The sequence below is a fragment of the Pseudophryne corroboree genome, chromosome 11 (genome assembly GCF_028390025.1).
Source record: "Pseudophryne corroboree isolate aPseCor3 chromosome 11, aPseCor3.hap2, whole genome shotgun sequence".
NCBI lineage: Eukaryota > Metazoa > Chordata > Amphibia > Anura > Myobatrachidae > Pseudophryne > Pseudophryne corroboree.
Genome location: NC_086454.1, coordinates 250,836,120 through 250,861,766, shown reverse-complemented (window position 1 = coordinate 250,861,766; position 25,647 = coordinate 250,836,120).

The window sequence follows — 25,647 nt, the reverse complement described above, 5'->3', positions numbered from 1 at the left end:
GTGCCAGTTATAGGTTATAGCAGGAGCCAGGAGTACATAATATATTATATAGTGAGTGACCACCAGACACACAGTGCAGTTTATTTAATATATCCGTTCTCTGCCTGAAAAAAGCGATACACACAGTGACTCAGTCAGTCACATACCATATCTGTGTGCACTGCTCAGGCTCAGGCCAGTGTGCTGCATCATCTATTATCTATATATAATATTATATATATCTGTCTGACTGCTCAGCTCACACAGCTTATAATTGTGGGGGAGACTGGGGAGCACTACTGCAGTGCCAGTTATAGGTTATAGCAGGAGCCAGGAGTACATAATATATTATATAGTGAGTGACCACCAGACACACAGTGCAGTTTATTTAATATATCCGTTCTCTGCCTGAAAAAAGCGATACACACAGTGACTCAGTCAGTCACATACCATATCTGTGTGCACTGCTCAGGCTCAGGCCAGTGTGCTGCATCATCTATATATATTATATATCTGTCTGACTGCTCAGCTCACACAGCTTATAATTGTGGGGGAGACTGGGGAGCACTACTGCAGTGCCAGTTATAGGTTATAGCAGGAGCCAGGAGTACATATTATATTAAAATTAAACAGTGCACACTTTTGCTGCAGGAGTGCCACTGCCAGTGTGACTGACCAGTGACCTGACCACACTGACCACCAGTATAGTTAGTAGTATACTTATATTGTGATTGCCTGAAAAAGTTAAACACTCGTCGTGTGACTTCACTTGTGTGTTTTTTTTTTTTATTCTATAAAAATAAAACTCATTCTGCTGACAGACAGTGTCCAGCAGGTCCGTCATTATATTATATATAATATATACCTGTCCGGCTGCAGTAGTGATATATATATATTTTTTATATCATTTATCATCCAGTCGCAGCAGACACAGTACGGTAGTTCACGGCTGTGGCTACCTCTGTGTCTCTGCACTCGGCAGGCAGTCCGTCCATAATTGTAATACCACCTAACCGTGGATTTTTTTCATTCTTCTTTATACATACATAGTTACATAGACATCTTCTCTTTATCAACCAGTCTATATTAGCTGCAGACACAGTACAGTACGGTAGTTCACGGCTGTGGCTACCTCTGTGTCTGCACTCGGCAGGCAGTCCGTCCATAATTGTATACCACCTAACCATGGTTTTTTTTCATTCTTCTTTATACATACATAGTTACATAGACATCTTCTCTTTATCAACCAGTCTATATTAGCTGCAGACACAGTACAGTACGGTAGTTCACGGCTGTGGCTACCTCTGTGTCTGCACTCGGCAGGCAGTCCGTCCATAATTGTATACCACCTAACCGTGGATTTTTTTTCATTCTTCTTTATACATACATAGTTACATAGACATCTTCTCTTTATCAACCAGTCTATATTAGCTGCAGACACAGTACAGTACGGTAGTTCACGGCTGTGGCTACCTCTGTGTCTGCACTCGGCAGGCAGTCCGTCCATAATTGTATACCACCTAACCGTGGATTTTTTTCAGTCTTCTTTATACATACATAGTTACATAGACATCTTCTCTTTATCAACCAGTCTATATTAGCTGCAGACACAGTACAGTACGGTAGTTCACGGCTGTGGCTACCTCTGTGTCTGCAGTCGGCAGGCAGTCCATAATTGTATACTAGTATCCATCTCCATTGTTTACCTGAGGTGCCTTTTAGTTGTGCCTATTAAAATATGGAGAACAAAAATGTTGAGGTTCCAAAATTAGGGAAAGATCAAGATCCACTTCCACCTCGTGCTGAAGCTGCTGCCACTAGTCATGGCCGAGACGATGAAATGCCAGCAACGTCGTCTGCCAAGGCCGATGCCCAATGTCATAGTACAGAGCATGTCAAATCCAAAACACCAAATATCAGAAAAAAAAGGACTCCAAAACCTAAAATAAAATTGTCGGAGGAGAAGCGTAAACTTGCCAATATGCCATTTACCACACGGAGTGGCAAGGAACGGCTGAGGCCCTGGCCTATGTTCATGGCTAGTGGTTCAGCTTCACATGAGGATGGAAGCACTCAGCCTCTCGCTAGAAAAATGAAAAGACTCAAGCTGGCAAAAGCAGCACAGCAAAGAACTGTGCATTCTTCGAAATCCCAAATCCACAAGGAGAGTCCAATTGTGTCGGTTGCGATGCCTGACCTTCCCAACACTGGACGTGAAGAGCATGCGCCTTCCACCATTTGCACGCCCCCTGCAAGTGCTGGAAGGAGCACCCGCAGTCCAGTTCCTGATAGTCAGATTGAAGATGTCAGTGTTGAAGTACACCAGGATGAGGAGGATATGGGTGTTGCTGGCGCTGGGGAGGAAATTGACCAGGAGGATTCTGATGGTGAGGTGGTTTGTTTAAGTCAGGCACCCGGGGAGACACCTGTTGTCCGTGGGAGGAATATGGCCGTTGACATGCCAGGTGAAAATACCAAAAAAATCAGCTCTTCGGTGTGGAGGTATTTCACCAGAAATGCGGACAACAGGTGTCAAGCCGTGTGTTCCCTTTGTCAAGCTGTAATAAGTAGGGGTAAGGACGTTAACCACCTCGGAACATCCTCCCTTATACGTCACCTGCAGCGCATTCATAATAAGTCAGTGACAAGTTCAAAAACTTTGGGTGACAGCGGAAGCAGTCCACTGACCAGTAAATCCCTTCCTCTTGTAACCAAGCTCACGCAAACCACCCCACCAACTCCCTCAGTGTCAATTTCCTCCTTTCCCAGGAATGCCAATAGTCCTGCAGGCCATGTCACTGGCAATTCTGACGAGTCCTCTCCTGCCTGGGATTCCTCCGATGCATCCTTGCGTGTAACGCCTACTGCTGCTGGCGCTGCTGTTGTTGCCGCTGGGAGTCGATGGTCATCCCAGAGGGGAAGTCGTAAGCCCACTTGTACTACTTCCAGTAAGCAATTGACTGTTCAACAGTCCTTTGCGAGGAAGATGAAATATCACAGCAGTCATCCTACTGCAAAGCGGATAACTGAGGCCTTGACAACTATGTTGGTGTTAGACGTGCGTCCGGTATCCGCCGTTAGTTCACAGGGAACTAGACAATTTATTGAGGCAGTGTGCCCCCGTTACCAAATACCATCTAGGTTCCACTTCTCTAGGCAGGCGATACCGAGAATGTACACGGACGTCAGAAAAAGACTCACCAGTGTCCTAAAAAATGCAGTTGTACCCAATGTCCACTTAACCACGGACATGTGGACAAGTGGAGCAGGGCAGGGTCAGGACTATATGACTGTGACAGCCCACTGGGTAGATGTATGGACTCCCGCCGCAAGAACAGCAGCGGCGGCACCAGTAGCAGCATCTCGCAAACGCCAACTCTTTCCTAGGCAGGCTACGCTTTGTATCACCGCTTTCCAGAATACGCACACAGCTGAAAACCTCTTACGGCAACTGAGGAAGATCATCGCGGAATGGCTTACCCCAATTGGACTCTCCTGTGGATTTGTGGCATCGGACAACGCCAGCAATATTGTGTGTGCATTAAATATGGGCAAATTCCAGCACGTCCCATGTTTTGCACATACCTTGAATTTGGTGGTGCAGAATTTTTTAAAAAACGACAGGGGCGTGCAAGAGATGCTGTCGGTGGCCAGAAAAATTGCGGGACACTTTCGGCGTACAGGCACCACGTACAGAAGACTGGAGCACCACCAAAAACTACTGAACCTGCCCTGCCATCATCTGAAGCAAGAAGTGGTAACGAGGTGGAATTCAACCCTCTATATGCTTCAGAGGTTGGAGGAGCAGCAAAAGGCCATTCAAGCCTATACAATTGAGCATGATATAGGAGGTGGAATGCACCTGTCTCAAGTGCAGTGGAGAATGATTTCAACGTTGTGCAAGGTTCTGATGCCCTTTGAACTTGCCACACGTGAAGTCAGTTCAGACACTGCCAGCCTGAGTCAGGTCATTCCCCTCATCAGGCTTTTGCAGAAGAAGCTGGAGGCATTGAAGAAGGAGCTAAAAGGGAGCGATTCCGCTAGGCATGTGGGACTTGTGGATGCAGCCCTTAATTCGCTTAACAAGGATTCACGGGTGGTCAATCTGTTGAAATCAGAGCACTACATTTTGGCCACCGTGCTCGATCCTAGATTTAAAGCCTACCTTGGATCTCTCTTTCCGGCAGACACAAGTCTGCTGGGGTTGAAAGACCTGCTGGTGACAAAATTGTCAAGTCAAGCGGAACGCGACCTGTCAACATCTCCTCCTTCACATTCTCCCGCAACTGGGGGTGCGAGGAAAAGGCTCAGAATTCCGAGCCCACCCGCTGGCGGTGATGCAGGGCAGTCTGGAGCGACTGCTGATGCTGACATCTGGTCCGGACTGAAGGACCTGACAACGATTACGGACATGTCGTCTACTGTCACTGCATATGATTCTCTCAACATTGATAGAATGGTGGAGGATTATATGAGTGACCGCATCCAAGTAGGCACGTCACACAGTCCGTACTTATACTGGCAGGAAAAAGAGGCAATTTGGAGGCCCTTGCACAAACTGGCTTTATTCTACCTAAGTTGCCCTCCCACAAGTGTGTACTCCGAAAGAGTGTTTAGTGCCGCCGCTCACCTTGTCAGCAATCGGCGTACGAGGTTACATCCAGAAAATGTGGAGAAGATGATGTTCATTAAAATGAATTATAATCAATTCCTCCGCGGAGACATTGACCAGCAGCAATTGCCTCCACAAAGTACACAGGGAGCTGAGATGGTGGATTCCAGTGGGGACGAATTGATAATCTGTGAGGAGGGGGATGTACACGGTGATATATCGGAGGGTGAAGATGAGGTGGACATCTTGCCTCTGTAGAGCCAGTTTGTGCAAGGAGAGATTAATTGCTTCTTTTTTGGGGGGGGTCCAAACCAACCCGTCATATCAGTCACAGTCGTGTGGCAGACCCTGTCACTGAAATGATGGGTTGGTTAAAGTGTGCATGTCCTGTTTTGTTTATACAACATAAGGGTGGGTGGGAGGGCCCAAGGACAATTCCATCTTGCACCTCTTTTTTCTTTTCTTTTTCTTTGCATCATGTGCTGATTGGGGAGGGTTTTTTGGAAGGGACATCCTGCGTGACACTGCAGTGCCACTCCTAGATGGGCCCGGTGTTTGTGTCGGCCACTAGGGTCGCTAATCTTACTCACACAGTCAGCTACCTCATTGCGCCTCTTTTTTTCTTTGCGCCATGTGCTGTTTGGGGAGGGTTTTTTGGAAGGGACATCCTGCGTGACACTGCAGTGCCACTCCTAGATGGGCCCGGTGTTTGTGTCGGCCACTAGGGTCGCTAATCTTACTCACACAGCTACCTCATTGCGCCTCTTTTTTTCTTTGCGTCATGTGCTGTTTGGGGAGGGTTTTTTGGAAGGGACATCCTGCGTGACACTGCAGTGCCACTCCTAGATGGGCCCGGTGTTTGTGTCGGCCACTAGGGTCGCTAATCTTACTCACACAGCTACCTCATTGCGCCTCTTTTTTTCTTTGCGTCATGTGCTGTTTGGGGAGGGTTTTTTGGAAGGGCCATCCTGCGTGACACTGCAGTGCCACTCCTAGATGGGCCCGGTGTTTGTGTCGGCCACTAGGGTCGCTAATCTTACTCACACAGCTACCTCATTGCGCCTCTTTTTTTCTTTGCATCATGTGCTGTTTGGGGAGGGTTTTTTGGAAGGGACATCCTGCGTGACACTGCAGTGCCACTCCTAGATGGGCCCGGTGTTTGTGTCGGCCACTAGGGTCGCTTATCTTACTCACACAGCGACCTCGGTGCAAATTTTAGGACTAAAAATAATATTGTGAGGTGTGAGGTATTCAGAATAGACTGAAAATGAGTGTAAATTATGGTTTTTGAGGTTAATAATACTTTGGGATCAAAATGACCCCCAAATTCTATGATTTAAGCTGTTTTTTAGTGTTTTTTGAAAAAAACACCCGAATCCAAAACACACCCGAATCCGACAAAAAAAATTCGGTGAGGTTTTGCCAAAACGCGTTCGAACCCAAAACACGGCCGCGGAACCGAACCCAAAACCAAAACACAAAACCCGAAAAATTTCAGGCGCTCATCTCTACTAGTATTACTAATGTAGTATTACTGTGCACCACAAGACAATGAGCAGTGATACTGAGCACTGATGATACTGAGCACTGATGATACTACGGAGAACTGACACTAAGCAGCATGATTAGCACAAGACACTGTGTATTAGTGCGCAGCACAAAAGCACTCTGGAATTGTCACCCCCCCAGATACCACTGTGACTGGAATGATGATGAACGATACACAGTCACAGAACACTACTACCACAGCACCCTACAGCAGCAAGATGCAGCACAAGAGAGACACTGTTCTAGTATTACTGAGCAGCACAAAAGCACTCTGGAATTGTCACCCCCCCAGATACCACTGTGACTGGAATGATGATGACCGATGCAGTCACAGGACACTACTACCAGAGCACCCTACAGCAGCAAGATGCAGCACAAGAGAGACACTTTACTAGTATTACTGAGTAGCAATAAGCACTGATACTGAGATTTGCCACTGAGAGAACGTAGCCACGTACCCTCTCCAATGCACGAGTAAAAATGGCGGCAACGCGCGGCTCTTTATATGGAATCCGAATCTTGCGAGAATCCGACAGCGGGATGATGAAGTTTTGCCTTGTTCGGGTTTTCCGAGTCAGGCGGGAACAACCGAGCCTGGCTCGGACCCGTGTCTGACACATGAAGTTCGGTAGGGTTCGGTTCTCAGAGAACCGAACCCGCTCATCTCTAATGTCAACATTGTGGCCTTTGACATGCTGACCACATCCCCAATACTCTAGATTCCTACTCACGCTCCGTCATACAAATTCTTTTTGACTGTAAGGAAAACGAATTGACAAAATAGGAGAGGAGTGGGTTAAAGCTCATTAGGCTGGGGGCAGGACAGTAAGGCATTATGGGAGTATTCTTGTAACCTATGGGAGCTAAGGCTGGGGGTGGACAAAGAAGGGTTTTGAGCTTGGTGAAGGGGTAAGTGCTTTAATCGTGGTAGGGGTAAGTGCTCTCCCAGTTCTCCTGTATTGCAGCTTGCTCCTGTAGCTTAGTGTGGAGTTCACTGAGCTTTTGTATAATACAGCACATATTTCTTATTGTTAATTATCTGAGGTCCCTGCTTTTCTTACATTCTACCACTTCAGACTGTTTTGTTGTGGCCACCATGCCCCGTCCCCGCCGTTCCACTGGCGCCCCTGCCCGTTACCTTAGCTCTTCTCCCACTCCTCCGCCCGATGCAGCGGCTGCCGGCGCCGCTGCGTTGCCTGTTCGTGGGCGCGCGTGGCGGTGCGAGGTCGCGTGCCTTCCCCTCCACTCCCGCGGGTGCCGGAGGATCAATCCGGTGCGGCGGGCAGCGGGGGGAGGAGGAGAGGCGGGCGTTGGCTGGGCAATGTGAGCGGTCGGCGGGGAGAGCCAACAGGGGTGTCTGCTGGCGGGAACCCCCCTCTGGCCACGGGGGGCGGGGTCGCGCTCGTGAGCGGGTTCAGCGCTTAGCAGCGCTGAGAGGCTCTGGACGGTGCTCAGGCGGCACCGGGGCTGTGGGGAGGAGTAGGGCCAGTGACTCTTCTACTGGCCACCTTTCCCTGCCGGCTGCTGTTTTGCGGGTGCGCACCCGCGCCCGCGTGCCCCAGATCATGATGTTGTGCCTGGGAGCTCTCTCCACTCCAACAGGAGAGGCTACCAGGCTCCTGTCAGGGCCACTGCACAGGCCCAGAGGGGGGGACGGGCTGGGGGTTGTCGCCGTACCAATGAGTCTGCAGGTGGAGGCAGGGGGGCCCAGGGTGGTGCTGCAGCAGGAAGGGTTCTAGGGGGGAGTTTAAGGGGCCGGGTTGCAGCTGGCACCAGTCCCAGTGGGAGGCAGCCAGGGCAGAGTAGTCTAGGTGGGGGGGGGGCGTCCCTGCTTCGGGGCAGCGGGGTGAAGGGACTAGTGGGGCATCAGCTGATGTCCTGGATCCCTCTGCCATTGCAGCTGCGATGTCGGCTATGACCACTGTATTTGGGCCACTGTTGTCAGCTATGTCCCTGGGTGGCATTTCCGCGGTGCCTGCAACAGGGGATGGGGCTATTTTCCCTGGTACTTCTGGCCCCTCTATTGTGCAATTTTTTCAAGCGTGCTGCAGTTTAAGTTCCTCCGCAGCGTTGCTAGGTGGCAATGCCCTGACCCCCGCAGGGGTGTCTTCTCATTCCTGCCAGTGAGGTTTCAGCTCCAGTGGCGGCGCAGCCTTCTTTTTCTGATTCGGAAGCGGGGCATGATCTGGAGTAAGAGACGGTTGTGGAGGACGTGTCACCATCAGGAGCCGGGACCCCAGGTGAGTGGGATGAAGATTCAGATGCAGGGTCAGGAAGGTCATCTTCCTCTTCCTGCAGTGGGTCTAGTAGGTCTTCCTCCTCTTCATCATCTTTGCAATCTGCAGCTAGTAGTGCCACGAAGGCTAAGAAGAGAGCTTGTAAATATACGCGGCGGGAGGCAAGGCACCGTGATAGGCGGCATTAGAGAAGTAGGGTTTCTAGTAGTTCACGTAGGGCCAGGAGTCTGCGTAAGTTGCCGGGTGTAGTTCACTGCGATTACACGGCGGTCTTGCGGGGTCTGCGGGAGAGTTGCAGGAAAAAGATTCAATGGGGAGAATATGTTGATCTTTTCACGCTGATGGACGATGCCAAAAGAGAAGGTAAGGATGCGCTTGCGAAGGGCGGTATAGGCCCAGAGGCCTTCCGATCTTACAAAAATTGGTTGGTGGGGTTCTGCGTGTTCGCGGCGTGCTATTTGGAGGATTGGCCTGAGGAGCACATCAACGTGATCAGGTACATACACCTCGTCCACGACATGCAGCGTCAGTCTAAGGACGATACGTAGCTGCATTATGATAAGCAGTTTCGACAGAAACATGATTGCCTGCACATCACTGACTACGGGTGCAAAGATGTGGAGGTATGGCTTCGGGTCACGAGAGCGCAGGATATGAAGCAGGCCGTAAAAGGGGTGTCCGTTGCTCAGCCCGGAGGGGGGAGTCAGTCGCGGGCTGGTTTTGAGGCGTCTGCTACGAGACGCCTTTGGGGAGCGAGCCGGTCAGCGCACAGGCTACGTCGAAAGGGAAATGCTTTGCATTTAACAATTCTGCATGCTCCCTTGGTCAACGGTGTGTCGACACCTCTGTTTGCGCTGTAATGGATCCCACCCCGCATCCAATTGCTTTCGATTTGGACGTCAGGGAGCTAAGGTGGCCGTGGGCACAGCCAGCAAGACAGCCGGCGGGGTCGCCACTAACTAGGGCGCCGACCCCGATACGTTTGGAGGCCAGGCACAAATGGTTGGGGTGGTATCCAAACAGGGACGACGCTAATTTTCTGTCTGATGGTTTTACGTCTGGTTTTCGGTTGCCGGTGGAAGGTGAGGTTGTGGTTCGGGCCGCTAGGAACCTGCGATCTGCTCGAGATTTTCCTGGTGTCCTTCGGGAAAAGGTCGAGCAGGAGGTGCGACTGGGTAGAATGACGGCCCCTTTGCACTGCCACCATTGCAGAATTTAATCATTTCACCAGTGGGTGTGGTGCCCAAAAATGCCCCTGGGAAGTTTTGGCTCATTCAGCATTTGTCTTATCCATCGGGGTCCTCTTTTAACGATGCTATTCCGCCAGAATATTGTTCGGTGGTTTATCAGTCTTTTGAGGATGCACTTGGCATGGTACGGGGCTGTGGCCCCGGGGCCCTCATAGCTTAGATTGATGTCGAATAGGCCTTCCGTTTACTTCCGTTACATCCGGAGTCGTTCAGATTCATGCGTTTCCGCGTCGGGGAGGAATACTTCATAGACAAGTGCTTGCCTATGGGGTGTTCCGTTTCATGTGCCTTTTTCGAAAGGTTCAGTACCTTTTTACATTGGTGTGTGGAATTTTCTTGCAGGGGTTGTGGGATGGCGCATTATCTTGACGACTTCCTGTGTATGGGGCATGCGATTCTCTACGTTCTGGTGAACTGTTGTCCTCGCTGCGTGCATTGTTGAGGCAATTTGGCGTACCTGTGGCTGAAGACAAAACGGAGGGGCCTCTCTCTTGTTTGTCTTTCCTGGGTATCGAAATCGATACTAACGCAGGTACTTGCCAACTTCCTCAGGACAAGGTTGAGAAGCTTCGGGAGTCCATAGCGCAATGCTTGGCGCGGCGTAAGGTGACATTGCGGGAGACACAATCCCTGTTGGGGCTGTTGGACTTTGCCTGTAGTGTGATTTCCATGGGCAGAGATTTTTGTCGGAAATTGGAGCGGTGCACGGCTGGGGTGTCCAGGTTGCATCATTTTGTCCGCTTATCTACTGAAATGAAGAGGGACCTATCTGTGTGGGTTTCGTTTTTAGCGGAGTCTAATAGTGTGCGGATCTGGATGGCCCCACTCGTTGACAGCTTCGAATTGCAGCTGTTCACGGATGCGGCGGGCTCGTCGGGGTTTGGCTGTTATCTGCGTGGGGCTTGGTGTGTGGCATCATGGCGCGAGTCTTGGTCAAAGGAGAGGCTGACCAGTGACCTGTTGTTGCTGGAGCTTTTTCCCATTATGGTTGCCTTGGAGGTTTGGGGGAGCGGCTTCACAATCGCAGTATTCTCTTTCGTTGCAATAATTTGGGAGTCGTGCACGCTGTCAACAATCAGAGAGCTAAGGCCCTGTGAGTCCTGCGGGTATTGTCACAGCTGGTGTTGACTTGCATGCGCTGTAATATCCTGTTTCGGGCTCAGCATGTTCCCGGGGACGATAATGGGATCGCCGACGCGTTGTCAAGAGAGCAGTGGGATAGGTTCCGTTTGTTGGCCCTGGAGGCTGATTCAGTGGGTTTGCCCTGCCCTTTTGTTTGGCAGGTCATCGAGGCAGACTGGAGGGGCTAGCCGAGCTATCTTTGGCCCCAACCACTCTCAAGGGATACTGTCAGGCCTGGAAGGATTGGGAAGAATTTTCCCGTGACCAAGGGCCTAGAGGTAAGCAGGGTCAAAGGTTGTTGCTGGACTTCGTGTGGCAGCTCTTCGTAACGGGTAGATTGTGAGCAGTGGTATTTCGGTACTTCGGTACTTTTTCTCAAAGTTAAAGGGTGTTCCGGATTTTACGAAGAGTTTCCTTCTAACAAAGGCTCGTAAAGGTTGGGTGCTCTCAGCGCCAGTGCCTCCTGATAGGAGGCCCCCTATCGATGCATCCCTGCTTCCTTCCATCATTGTAGCGGTGGCGTAGGTGGCGGACTCATGATTTGAAGCGCTTTTATTTGGATTGGCTTTTTCCATGGCATTCCATGGAGCATTTAGGGTCTATGAGTTGGTCACAGCTTCTAAAAGGACAGATGCCATTATGCGGCATTCAGATGTTATCGTAGGGGGGTCTGTGCTGTGCAGGCTGCGCAACTCCAAAACTGATAAGTTGGGTAAAGGCCATTGGGTCACTTTGGCACCATCGAGTAGTGGGGAGTGTTGGCCGGTGGCATTGGCTAATCGGTACGTGGAAGTGAGGCCCTCGATAGACGGGTCTTGGCTGCTACATTATGATGGGTTGCCATTAACGAAATACCAATTTACTTGGATGATGCAGCGCTGCCTGTCTGGTTTTGGCCTCTCCCCTAATGATTTTGGTTCGCATTCATTTAGAATTGGGGCCGCCACTTCCGCAGCATCGGCAGGGTTTCCGGTAGCCGAAATTAAGGCTTTGGGCCATTGGAAGTCGGCTAGTTACAAGCGTTACATTCGGCCCGCTGTTGCGTAAGCGCATTGTTGTTCATATTAACAGTTTGTTTGTTTCAGTTCATTGTGTCCATTCTGTCTTGTTTGTCTCCCCTGTCCTCCCTACTCGGATGGCTAGCTACTCGCCACTGCTGGCAGTGGGGGGTCTGGAGTTCTTTTGACGATTTTTTGCCTGAAACTGATGGACTGAATTGGCTTATTAACATTAATACGGCTAATTGACATCTAATTAAAAGTTCCTCAGCAGGTTTTTGCATTTCACCTCCAGCCGAGTTCCCCCACCCACCCCCCAACACCCCTTCCGCCCACCACCACCTTGTTCTTATTTTGACTGTTCCTGTTGTTTCTTTCTGTTGCTTCGATTGGCCTGAAGCTTGTCTCAGAGGAAATTCATATTCCTCAATTCATTTTTCTTTTTGGCAGATCCTCATATTTTTAGTTCTTGGTTCCTGTTCTGGTCTAAGTTTGATATTTACCTAAATAATTACATTTATTGTCTGTCTTTCCCTTATAGGTTGGCGGGAGGATAAATTTAGTATTTGGGTGATTGGTCACTCCTATATTTTTTGGGCAGCTGAGCTTATGGCTTTGGAGGAGGATCCTAGTTTTGTTAGGTCTGCAGATGTGCGGTGGATAGGAGTGAGGGGTATGCTGTGGCATGATCTGAAAGCCAAACTTCTGGAGCAGGTTAGACAGTTTGGTCTGTGGGAGATTGCGAGCGCTTGGCCGGGCTGCAAGCTAATTTGGTTTTGTGTGGTGCCTTGTTTGTGTTGGCGAGGAGTGGCGTATTGTAAAGCAATCGATGTAGCTAGATGGAAAGTCAATTCCGCGGTAGCTAAATTTGTGGTGGCTCAAGGTGGTGCTGTGGTTTGGCACCAACGGATCAAGTTCCGGTGTTTTTTCTTATTTAGGCCAGATGTGGTCCACTTGACTAGAGTGGGATTGTTTATATTCCTTGAGGATCTGTTTTCGGTGGTGTGTTCTTTGGGTTAGGGGTATGGTGGCAGAGCGTAGTTTCTGTGAGCAGAACTTCGCTGTTGGCGGGAAAGAACGGCAAGTTACCTGTTTGTTGGATTAAAGAGGTGGCTTGGAGGTCGTTTGGTGGTTGGTTTTAGGTGCGCTCACCTTCGTTGACTGGTATACATCTGCTGGACCGCCTTCACAGGGGCAGCCTCATCACCTTCACGGGTGGGTAGTCAAGATGGAGGTGGAGCGGATACCTATTGTGTGTTTGGATGGTTTACTTCAGTTTTATAGGATAGGTTTTGTTCATGGGTTAGGGTTGTTTTAGCCGTTCTTTCGGGCCACCATACTTTAAATTAATTATTCACGCAGTTATTCGTTCATTTAAATAAATAGCTTACAGTTTTTCTGCCAAATTCAAGGCTCCGTGTCTTTATTATTTAAGTGTTAAGATGGTTATGGTTAAGGTATACAGGACAATCCTCAGACTATATGAGGTTTAGAAAACAGTGTCAAATCTAGAAGTGAAATTGAATTAAATATATTTGGAGAAACAATTATTATTTCTTCTTTAAAGATCGGGATCTTTTTGTCAATAAAGGATTCTAAAATTTAAATTCAGGATGATTATGAAAAATGTAAAATATGGGCATACAATAAATCAGACATAACAAAACAGTACCAGAATTCTATGCAAACAAAAAACATTTTCTTCCAATAGATTAAGAAAACATAATTGGTTTGAGGATGTACTGCATAACAATCATAGCACCGATACCTATAAAAACAATGTAATGGAAAGAAGTAGGCTAACTTCATCATAGACCCAACATGCAGTACAGATATAACTGTGGGAGATAAGCCTCACAAGGACCCAATGCATACATGGGAACAACTAACATGTGTGAAATAGTATGATATACCCTGTATGGATAAATCCATGTGAAGAACATCCTGCACCCATGTAACATAGTAACATAGTAACATAGTATCTGAGGTTGAAAAAAGACAATTGTCCATCGAGTTCAACCTATTTGTGGTCTCCTATGCATGGTGATTTGACTAAAATTTCTGACTGATGCTGCTGTCAGCCGTTACATTTTATCCCTATTTATAGTAACTATAATGCATGACTATGCACCATACCCCTGGATATCCTTATCCATTAGGAATTTATCTAACCCATTCTTAAAGGTGTTGACAGATTCCGCCATTACAACTCCCTCGGGCAGGGAATTCCAAACATGTATTGTCCTTACCGTGAAAAAGCCTTTAAGCCGTATTGTGCGGAATCTCCTCTCCTCTAACCTGAGCGAGTGTCCACGAGTCCTCTGTGTTGATCTAACCAAAAACAGGTCCCGCGCAAGCTCTGTGTATTGTCCCCTTATATATTTGTAGATGTTGATCATATCCCCTCTTAGTCTCCGCTTTTCCAATGTAAACATGCCTAGTCTTTCAAGCCTTTCCTTGTATTCCATCGTCTCCATGCCCTTAATTAGTTTGGTCGCCCTCCTCTGTACCTTTTCAAGCTCCAGGATATCCTTTTTGTAGTCCGGTGCCCAGAATTGTACACAGTATTCAAGGTGTGGCCTCACTAGTGATTTATATAACGGGAGTATAATACTCTCGTCCCTAGCAGCAATACCACGTTTTATGCATGCTAATATCTTATTAGCCTTCTTTGCTGCAGTCCTACTTTGGGTACTACTGCTTAGCTTGTTATCTATGAGGACACCTAAGTCCTTTTCCAGAACAGAATCCCCTAATTTTACCCCATTTAGTAGGTAGGTGTAATTTATGTTCTTGTTACCACAGTGCATTACCTTTACACTTGTCTGTGTTGAAGCGCATTCTCCATTTGGCTGCCCATGCTTCTAATTTAACTAAGTCGTTCTGAAGAGACTCGGCATCCTCCTCTGTATTTATAGCCTTACACAATTTGGTATCATCTGCAAAAATTGACACCATGCTCTCTAGACCTTCTGTTAGGTCGTTAATGAAAATATTGAACAATAGCGGTCCTAATACTGAGCCTTGCGGCACACCACTTAGCACTTCAGTCCAAGTTGAAAAAGATCCATTAACCACAACGCGCTGCTTCCTATTATCTAACCAGTTTTTGACCCAAGTGCATATTGTGCTTCCTAGCCCTGATTCTTGTAGCTTGTAGATAAGTCTCATGTGTGGTACAGTATCGAACGCTTTGGCAAAGTCTAAAAAGATTACATCCACGTCTTTACCCTGATCTAGGTTTGCGCTTACTGTTTCATAAAAGCCAAGTAAGTTGGTTTGACAGGATCTGTCCTTCATAAACCCATGTTGATTCCTTTTAATGACCTTATTGGTTTCAAGGAACTTCTGAATACTATCTCTTAGAATACCTTCCAATACTTTCCCCACTATAGATGTAAGACTAACTGGTCTATAATTACCTGGTTCAGCTTTACTTCCCTTTTTGAATATAGGCACTATTTCCGCTATACGCCAGTCTTTGGGAACCATACCTGATATAACTGAATCCTTAAAGATCAAAGATAGCGGTTTTGCCAGTTCAGAGTGAAGCTCCATTAGAACCCTTGGATGAATACCATCGGGCCCTGGTGATTTATTAATTTTTAAATGTTTTAATCGGTCACAGACTACTTCCTCGCTTAAATAAGTACCTATCAATGTGATATATGTGGAGGTTTAACAAACAGACATAGGGGATCCGGTCAGCATACCAGCATTCGGGATAGCAGCAGTCTGAATACCGGCACCAAAATCCTGACACTGGTCAGAAGACTGATGCTGGGATCCTGACATCGATCACAATGGCGGTGCCAGAATTCTGACTGTCCGTGTCCCGAAGGTAAGTATGCCGGGGCTGATTAGGGTTAGGTGGTGGTGTGTTTTTGTTAGGTCTAGGCAGTATAGGGGAGTTTAGGGTTAGGCTGTGGTTGGGGGGAATTTGGGGTTAGTCTATGGGAGGGAGGGCGAGGGTTAGGCACTATGCTGAGACAGTTAGGGTTTGGTTGCAGTCGGAAGGTTAGGTTTATGTTGTGGGGAGGGAGGGTTAGGGGGTTAGAGGGGGGAAGTTAGAATACTCACCTAGCAGGTGTCAGGATTCTGTGCGTCGGAATGCCGCTGTCGGTGTTCTTACCACCGGCATCCCAACTGCTGAGATCCCGATACCATCCCCTGATTAGCATCTGGTGGGGCACAAGTACATTGTTCATAATGGGGTCCATGAGGCAGCAGATAGTAGAGGCAGTAGGTGGTAGTATCAGCAGAGGGCATATTTGCAAGTGAGAGTCCAGAAGAACAAAAGTTCTTAGGAATAAAGTCTGTGTGTGTGTGTGTGTGTGTGTGTGTGTGTGTGTGTGTGTGTGCGTGTTTGTCTCACTGGCAACTCCAGCAGTCATGTACTCCTCTGGCAGCGCCAGTGCCCAGGATCTCCATGGTCTGGCAACATTAGAGCTGGGCGCATGGCAGTGAAGTGGCCCTGGGTCAGGGAGGGGAAGCAGCATGGCAGTGGATTGGCAGAATGCTGATCCACAGGAGAATCTGACCACAGTCATAGCAACTAGGGTGCATGCAGGTGGCAATATGGCCCCAGGTGGTCCCAACAATCCTCTCCCACAGACACAGCCTTGCTCACCCCTATGAGCAGGTCCATGGGATCCTGAGGTCCTCATCCGATGTCACAGGTCCTGGCACCAAAGATCCTCCTCTCTGGCCAGGCCTCATCAAAAGTGCAAGAAAATCCAGAGGATCTGAGGATCGGGCTAGGCTGCAGTGTTATCCAGGCATCAGGCAGCAGCAGGGGTACATCAATGCGAGCTGTGGCAAGAAGGTTTGCCTTGTCTGTCAGCGTAGTGTCCAGAGCATGGAGGCACTACCAAGAGACAGGCCAGTAGATCAGGAGACATGGAGGAGGCCGTAGGAGGGCAACAACCCAGCAGCAGGACTGCTACCTCCGCCTTTTTCAAGGAAGAACAGGAGGAGCACTGCCAGAGCCCTGCAAAATGACCTCCAGCAAGCCACAAATGCATGTGTCTACTCAAACAATCAGAAACAGACTCCATGAGGGTGATATGAGGGCCCGACATGCACAGGTGGGGGTTGTGCTTACAGCCCAACACCGTGCAGGATGTTTGGCATTTACCAGAGAACACCAAGATTGGTAAATTCGCCACTGGCTCCCTGTGCTCTTCACAGATGAAAGCAGGTTCTCACTGAGCACATGTGACAGACGTGACAGAGTCTGGAGACACCAAGGAGAACGTTCTGCTGCCTGCAACATCCTCCAGCATGACCGGTTTGGCAGTGGGTCAGTAATGGTGTGGGGTGGCATTTCTTTTTGGGGCCGCACAGCCCTCCATGTGCTCGCCAGAGGTAGCCTGATTGCCATTAGGTACCGAGATGAGATCCTCAGACCCCTTGTGAGACCATATGCTGGTGCGGTTGGCCCTGGGTTCCTCCTAATGCAAGACAATGCTAGACCTTATGTGGCTGGAGTGTGTCAGCAGTTCCTGCAAGACAAAGGCATTGATGCTATGGACTGGCCCGCCCGTTCCCCAGACCTGAATCCAATTGAGCACATCTGGGACATCATGTCTCGCTCCATCCACCAATGCCACATTGCACCACAGACTGTCCAGGAGTTGGCGGATGCTTTAGTCCAGGTCTGGGAGGAGATCCCTCAGGAGACCATCCACCACCACATCAGGAGCATACCTAGGCATTGTAGGGAGGTCATAAAGGCACGTGGAGGCTACACACACTACTGAGCCTCATTTTGACTTGTGTTAAGGACATTACATCAACGTTGGATTAGCCTGTAGTGTGTTTTTCCACTTTAATTTTGAGTGTGACTACAAATCCAGACCTCCATGGGTTAATAAATTTGATTTCCATTGATAATTTTTGTGTGATTTTGTTGTCAGCACATTCAACTATGTAAAGAACAAAGTATTTAATAAGAATATTTCATTCAATCAGATCTAGGATGTGTTATTTTAGTGTTCCCTTCAGTTTTTTGAGCAGTGTATATATATATATATATATATATATATATATATATAGATTAGAGACGAGCGGGTTCGGTTCTCCGAGATCCGAACCCCCCCGAACTTCACCTATTTTACACGGTTCCGAGGCAGCCTCGGATCTTCCCGCCTTGCTCGGTTAACCCAAACGCGCCCGAACGTCATCATCCCGCTGTCGGATTCTCGCGAGATTCGTACTCTATATAAAGAGCCGTGCGTCGCTGCCATTTTCACTCGTGCATTGGAGATTGAACGGAGAGGACGTGGCTGCATTCTCTCCCTGAAAAGCTCCATAATCTGTGCTCAGTGTGCTGCAAATATCTGTGCTCAGTGTGCTGCAAACATCTGTGCTCAGTGTGCTGAAAATATCTACATTCTCTGCCTGAAACGCTACATATCTGTGCTCAGTGTGCTGCAAATATCTGTGCTCAGTGTGCTGCATTTTGGTGACCAGCAGTATACATATAGTACAGTACAGTAGGCCATTGCTGTATCTTGCAGCTCTGTGTCAAGTATACTATCTCTGTGCTGCATTATTGTGAGCAGTATATAGTTGGACAGTACAGCATTTTGGTGACCAGCAGTGTACATATAGTACAGTACAGTAGGCCATTGCTGTATCTTGCAGCTCTGTGTCAAGTATACTATCTCTGTGCTGCATTATTGTGAGCAGTATATAGTAGGACAGTGCAGCATTTTGGTGACCAGCAGTATACATATAGTACAGTACAGTAGGCCATTGCTGTATCTTGCAGCTCTGTGTCAAGTATACTATCTCTGTGCTGCATTATTGTGAGCAGTATATAGTAGGACAGTGCAGCATTTTGGTGACCAGCAGTATACATATAGTACAGTACAGTAGGCCATTGCTGTATATTGCTGCTCTGTGTCAAGTATACTATCTCTGTGCTGCATTATTGTGAGCAGTATATAGTAGGACAGTGCAGCATTTTGGTGACCAGCAGTATACATATAGTACAGTAGGCCATTGCTGTATCTTGCAGCTCTGTGTCAAGTATACTATCTCTGTGCTGCCTTATTGTGAGCAGTATATAGTAGGACAGTGCAGCATTTTGGTGACCAGCAGTATACATATAGTACAGTACAGTAGGCCATTGCTGTATCTTGCAGCTCTGTGTCAAGTATACTATCTCTGTGCTGCTTTATTGTGAGCAGTATATAGTAGGACAGTTCTGCATTTTGGTGACCAGCAGTATACATATAGTACAGTACAGTAGGTCATTGCTGTATCTTGCAGCTCTGTGTCACTTCTAGTATCCTGATCAGTGCTCAATATCTGCTACATTGTTGTAACCAGTATGTATACTGTACTGTGCGACGTGTGTTATACACCTGATGATTTTATACATCCTGTAATCTGTACTGAGCGATGTGTGAGATACACCTGGGGATTATACACCCTATATACTGTACTGTGTGATGTGTGAGATACACCTGGGGATTGTACACCCTATATACTGTACTGTGTGATGTGTGAGATACACTTGGGGATTGTACACCCTATATACTGTACTGAGCGATGTGTGAGATACACCTGGGGATTATACACCCTATATACTGTACTGTGTGATGTGTGTTATACACCTGGTGATTATACATCCTGTAATCTGTACTGAGCGATGTGTGAGATAAACCTGGGGATTATACACCCTATTTACTGTACTGTGTGATGTGTGAGATACACCTGGGGATTATACACCCTATATTATTATTATTATCATTTATTTATATGGCGCCACAAGGGTTCTGCAGTGCCCAATTACAGAGTACATAAATAATCAAACAGGAAAACAGCAACTTACAGTTGATGACAGTATAGGACAAGTACAGGGTAAATAAACATAGTAACATCAGCAGATGACACTGGAATAAGTATCAGGTGGCAGAAGACTGCTGGATGTGGTAGAGTTGAAGATTATTAAAGTAAGACAAAGTATAAGCACATAAGGGAAGAGGGCTCTGCTCGTGAGAGTTTACAATCTAAAGGGGAGGGGTAGACAGACATGGGTGACACAGATGGGGTACATAGAGAACGTGGAACAGAGGGTTAGGATGAGATTTGGCTGGGTTTGGTGAAGAAGTGGACCCCCAGAAGGCACAAGTCAATACTTAACATTGCAACATTTTACTGGGCTATGCAGTTGAATATTAAAAATAGGGGAAAATAAAAATAAAAAAAAGAATCGATAACTTCTACCGCTTCCAAAAAGGTCAATGGAAGCTGAAATAATGGACAACTACCTCATGGAAGCCAGATACAGTATACCAAACAGTACTTAGCAGAGTTAGGAATGAGTGCTTATGAAATACAGTAACATGTTGTCATAATATTTCAGAAACTGCATGGCTGGTCTCTTGCACTCTTTTGCTCTAATACACCACCTGCTTTAGGATTTATATTCATATACATTATGTCTCCATAATCCCCAAAACGTCAGTCTTCTTGGAAAGTGGTTTGTTCCTTTGTAAGGGAAAGAGAACAAACTTTCTCAAACAACGGTTTCTCAATTTCTTTTTCCTCTGGGAAGGGATTGTGGATTCGTAGGAATATCTGAGCATTTCTGTAATCAGAAAGCAGCGACTTTCTACAAATGTTTACAAATAATTCCTGTGATTTTGTCATTTTCTTCCAGTGATTTGGACCAATAACACCATTGATTAGAATGAATCATTCCAGTGATTTTGTCATTTTCTTCCAATGATTTGGAGCAATAATACCATTGATTACAACGATTAATTCTTGTGATATTGAGGTGTTTGTGTCGCTTAGCTTAGCCATCCAGCGACCACAGTGCACCTCTTTTTCTCTTTTCTTTGTATCATGTGCTGTTTGGGGCCAATTTTTTTAAGTGCCATCCTGTCTGACACTGCAGTGCCACTCCTAGATGGGCCAGGTGTTTGTGCTGCCCTCTTAGGTCGCTTTGCTTAGTCATCCAGAGACCTCGGTGCACATTTTAGGACTAAAAATAGTATTGTGAGGTGTGAGGTGTTCAGAATAGACTGGAAATGAGTGGAAATTGTGGTTATTATGGTTAATAATACTATAGGATCAAAATTACCCCCAAATTCTATGATTTAAGCTGTATTTGAGGGGTTTTTGAAAAAAAAAACACAAATCCAAAACACACCCGAATCCGACAAAAAATTTCAGGGAGGTTTTACCAAAACGCGTCCGAATCCAAAACACGGCAGCGGAACCGAATCCAAAACCAAAACACAAAACCCAAAACATTTCCGGTGCACATCTCTAATATAGATAGATATAGATATATATGCGATAGCAGAGACCTAGGCGCTTTGTACCGAAGTGCAATGATATAAAGTGACTAGAAAACACTCCTCATCCCTTTCATGAGTGGCAGCTCGCAACACAAATTTTGTGTTTGGTGTACAAATAAACAAAAATAGGCAATAGAGAATACAAGCACACACAAGTGTGATAGCTAAGTAATAAAAGGAATTTTTAGGTGGGTATTTTTATGGCCTAAAACACTTATCTGGTTAAAAGAACTTCCAACGAGTATCCACCATTTGAGATATCACGTGTAAAAGAAAAAAACACAGCAAACATAGGTGGTCATTCCGAGTTGTTCGCTCTGTAATTTTCTTCGCATCGCAGCGATTTTCCGCTAACTGCGCATGCGCAATGTTCGCACTGCGACTGCGCCAAGTAAATTTGCTATGCAGTTAGGTATTTTACTCACGGCATTACAAGGTTTTTTCTTCGTTCTGGTGATCGTAATGTGATTGACAGGAAGTGGGTGTTTCTGGGCGGAAACAGGCCATTTTATGGGAGTGATTGAAAAAACGCTACCGTTTCTGGGAAAAACGCGGGAGTGGCTGGAGAAACGGAGGAGTGTCTGGGCGAACGCTGGGTGTGTTTGTGACGTCAAACCAGGAACGACAAGCACTGAACTGATCGCACTGGAAGAGTAAGTCTCGAGCTACTCAGAAACTGCACAGAGAAGTCTTTTCGCAATATTGCTAATCTTTCGTTCGCAATTTTGCTAAGCTAAGATTCACTCCCAGTAGGCGGCGGCTTAGCGTGTGCAAAGCTGCTAAAAGCAGCTTGCGAGCTAACAACTCGGAATGAGGGCCATAGTGTGTACCGTTCTCAGACTTAGAGCATGTAATTTTCTTCCAATAATTTGGAGCAATAATACCATTGATTAGAACGATTAATTCTTGTGATATTGAGGTGTTTGTGTCGCTTAGCTTAGCCATCCAGCGACCACAGTGCACCTCTTTTTCTCTTTTCTTTGTATCATGTGCTGTTTGGGGCCAATTTTTTTAAGTGCCATCCTGTCTGACACTGCAGTGCCACTCCTAGATGGGCCAGGTGTTTGTGCTGCCCTCTTAGGTCGCTTTGCTTAGTCATCCAGAGACCTCGGTGCACATTTTAGGACTAAAAATAGTAGTGTGAGGTGTTCAGAATAGACTGGAAATGAGTGGAAATTGTGGTTATTAAGGTTAATAATACTATAGGATCAAAATTACCCCCAAATTCTATGATTTAAGCTATTTTTGAGGGGTTTTTGAAAAAAAACACCCAAATCCAAAACACACCCGAATCCGACAAAAAAATTTCAGGGAGGTTTTACCAAAACGCGTCCGAATCCAAAACCAAAACACAAAACCCCCAAAATTTCCGGTGCACATCTCTAATATAGATAGATATAGATATATATGCGATAGCAGAGACCTAGGCGCTTTGTACAGAAGTGCAATGATATAAAGTGACTAGAAAACACTCCTCATCCCTTTCATGAGTGGCAGCTCGCAACACAAATTTTGTGTTTGGTGTACAAATAAACTAAAATAGGCAATAGAGAATACAAGCGCACACAAGTGTGATAGCTAAGTAATAAAAGGAATTTTTAGGTGGGTATTTTTTATGGCCTAAAACACTTATCTGGTTAAAAGAACTTCCAACGAGTATCCACCATTTGAGATATCACGTGTAAAAGAAAAAAACACAGCAAACATAGGTGGTCATTCCGAGTTGTTCGCTCGGTAATTTTCTTCGCATCGCAGCGATTTTCCGCTAACTGCGCATGCGCAATGTTCGCACTGCGACTGCGCCAAGTAAATTTGCTATGCAGTTAGGTATTTTACTCACGGCATTACGAGGTTTTTTCTTCGTTCTGGTGTTCGTAATGTGATTGACAGGAAGTGGGTGTTTCTGGGCAGAAACAGGCCGTTTTATGGGAGTGATTGAAAAAACGCTACCGTTTCTGGGAAAAACGCGGGAGTGGCTGGAGAAACGGAGGAGTGTCTGGGCGAACGCTGGGTGTGTTTGTGACGTCAAACCAGGAACGACAAGCACTTAACTGATCGCACTGGAAGAGTAAGTCTCGAGCTACTCAGAAACTGCACAGAGAAGTCTTTTCGCAATATTGCGAATCTTTCGTTCGCAATTTTGCTAAGCTAAGATTCACTCCCAGTAGGCGGCGGCTTAGCATGTGCAAAGCTGCTAAAAGCAGCTTGCGAGCTAACAACTCGGAATGAGGGCCATAGTGTGTACCGTTCTCAGACTTACAGCATGTCATTTGTAATAGAGGGCGAAATTAGGGAACAAGCTTATTCCCAATAATGCATATTTACTAGCCCAAACATTAAAAGGTTAAAAATACATAGGTTTAATATACAAAGACATACAATGGCTAAAAAACATGTGTACAAGATTTAAAACATAGAGAGCTTATCTGTCCATCAAAGGAGATCAGCAACAAACTGTCCCAAATATAAAGACATGCAATGGCTGAAAAACACACGTACAAGGTTTAAAACATCAAAAGCTTATCTGTCCATCAAAGGAGATCAGCAGCAAACTGTTCCAACGCGTTTCGTCCGTCAAAGTCTGGACTTCATCCCCTTGACGGACGAAAATATCTAAACAAACATAGCAGCCAATAATAACAACACCCCGGTCTCAGCGTTCATAAGAAACACCTAAGTCCTAATTGCTCATTTAACCATTTTGGGCTTAATGTCTCCATTCTGAAAATCCATTCAGACTCAAGCTGTAGCAATCTAAGGGGTCTATCCCCCCTCCCTTAGCATGTTCAGAATGGAGACATTTAGATATTTTTCATCCAATTATATATCCTGGTATGCAGTGGATTTAACTAGCTTTAACTTGCTTATTTAATCCATTAGGATAAAGTTGTGGGTTATTAATTAGTAAGGATTACTTGTCTAATTTGTTAGGACATAAGGATTTGATAGGTTGCTATCTTATCACTAAGTATATTGGACTGATTCTGTGTTTTTATCTAATGAAACTTTGAGCTATTTGTATTTACATCAGTACCGATATTCACTCTAGCGGTGATTATGTTTATATGTCACAATGGTAACTAAAGACGTGACGTCTTCCCGGCCCGACCCATATGGGGAGTGGCTCGGTGTGACGTTGCTGCTGACGTGTGGCCGGATGGGAGGGTAAACCCGACCCCAGTAATTGGTGTTCATGGAGGTGTACACGTATATAGGTGAGATCATTTTGTATGTTCAATGTCTGATGAAAGTGACGCTATACAAATAAATAGGCACTGAAACGTTACCTCCCGCCTGCATATGTGATAACTTTTGAGTCTGGGTGTGCCGCACCTGAGTACCTGTATCCTGCATGCAATGTGAGGGCACACGGATCGGCAACTGCAGTACGGGGAGAGCCGGACCAAACGCGTATATATATATATATATATATATATATATATATATTGTGTAGAAGACGCTCCCAGCGCCAAGGTGCAGTATTCAAATTTATCACAAACAGTCTATATATAATATATCTATGTCTCCTTATGACACTCCCTAAGTATATAAGGGCGTCTGCTACTGTATATCGTAAGTAAAGGAAGCACTGGTATGGTTGCTAGTTTTTTGTAAGTACAGTAACACGGATAAGTTATTCCTAAGTGGCCACTGGTGTCATTTATACATAGGAAGACTCAATATTTTTATAAGTATAAATACAATCATTTATTAACAGGAACAGGTCACAATGTAAAAAATGCAAAAGTATTTATAAATAGAGACCTTTTGAAAAATACCGACATGTTTAAAAGTACACTTTAAGAATATTGGATAAAAAGAAGAGGATATAACAAAAAGAAAAATATGCTTAACGTGAAAAAAGAGGTAAAATCAGGGAATTTCCAATTCGTTTCGTCCTGTTGGACTTTATCAAGGGGTAGTGTAGGAGTAAAGGGCCCCATACACTAGAGCGATAATGCCCAATTTCATCCGATTTCGGGTATTCGGCCCGATATATTGGATGAAATCGGGCATTTTGGAGGTTTTTAACGATCCCATCCGATGCACGTTCCCATGAGCATCGGATCGGATCCTCCAGATTGAATGTGCTGCACATTCAATCAGGTCCGACCTGGGGGCATGGCTGGGATCGCCCAAGATACATTGTATGCAAAAGGACAGCATACGATGTATCTTGAGAGATCCTGCCCCCTGGAAGGCTGTGATCACCTGCGACATGTGGATGCATAAGTGTATGGGGCCCATTAGACTGAGATCTTATTTATACCTGACTTAGGGCCCGGGGCACATTTACTAAGCAGTGATAAGAGTGGAGAAGTGAGCCAGTGGAGAAATTTCCCTATCAACCAATCAGCACTGAAGTAACATCTATAATTTGCATACTATAAAATGATACAGAGCTGCTGATTGGGTGATGGGGAAATTTCTCCACTGGCTCACTTCTCCACTTTTATCACTGCTTAGTAAATGAACCCCTTAATTAGGAATTGATTGAACATATCACTTCCTATTTGTAAAACTTGTGAGCTGAGAACATTGAAATATGTAAATGCAAGATAATGTATGGATAAAGGGGAT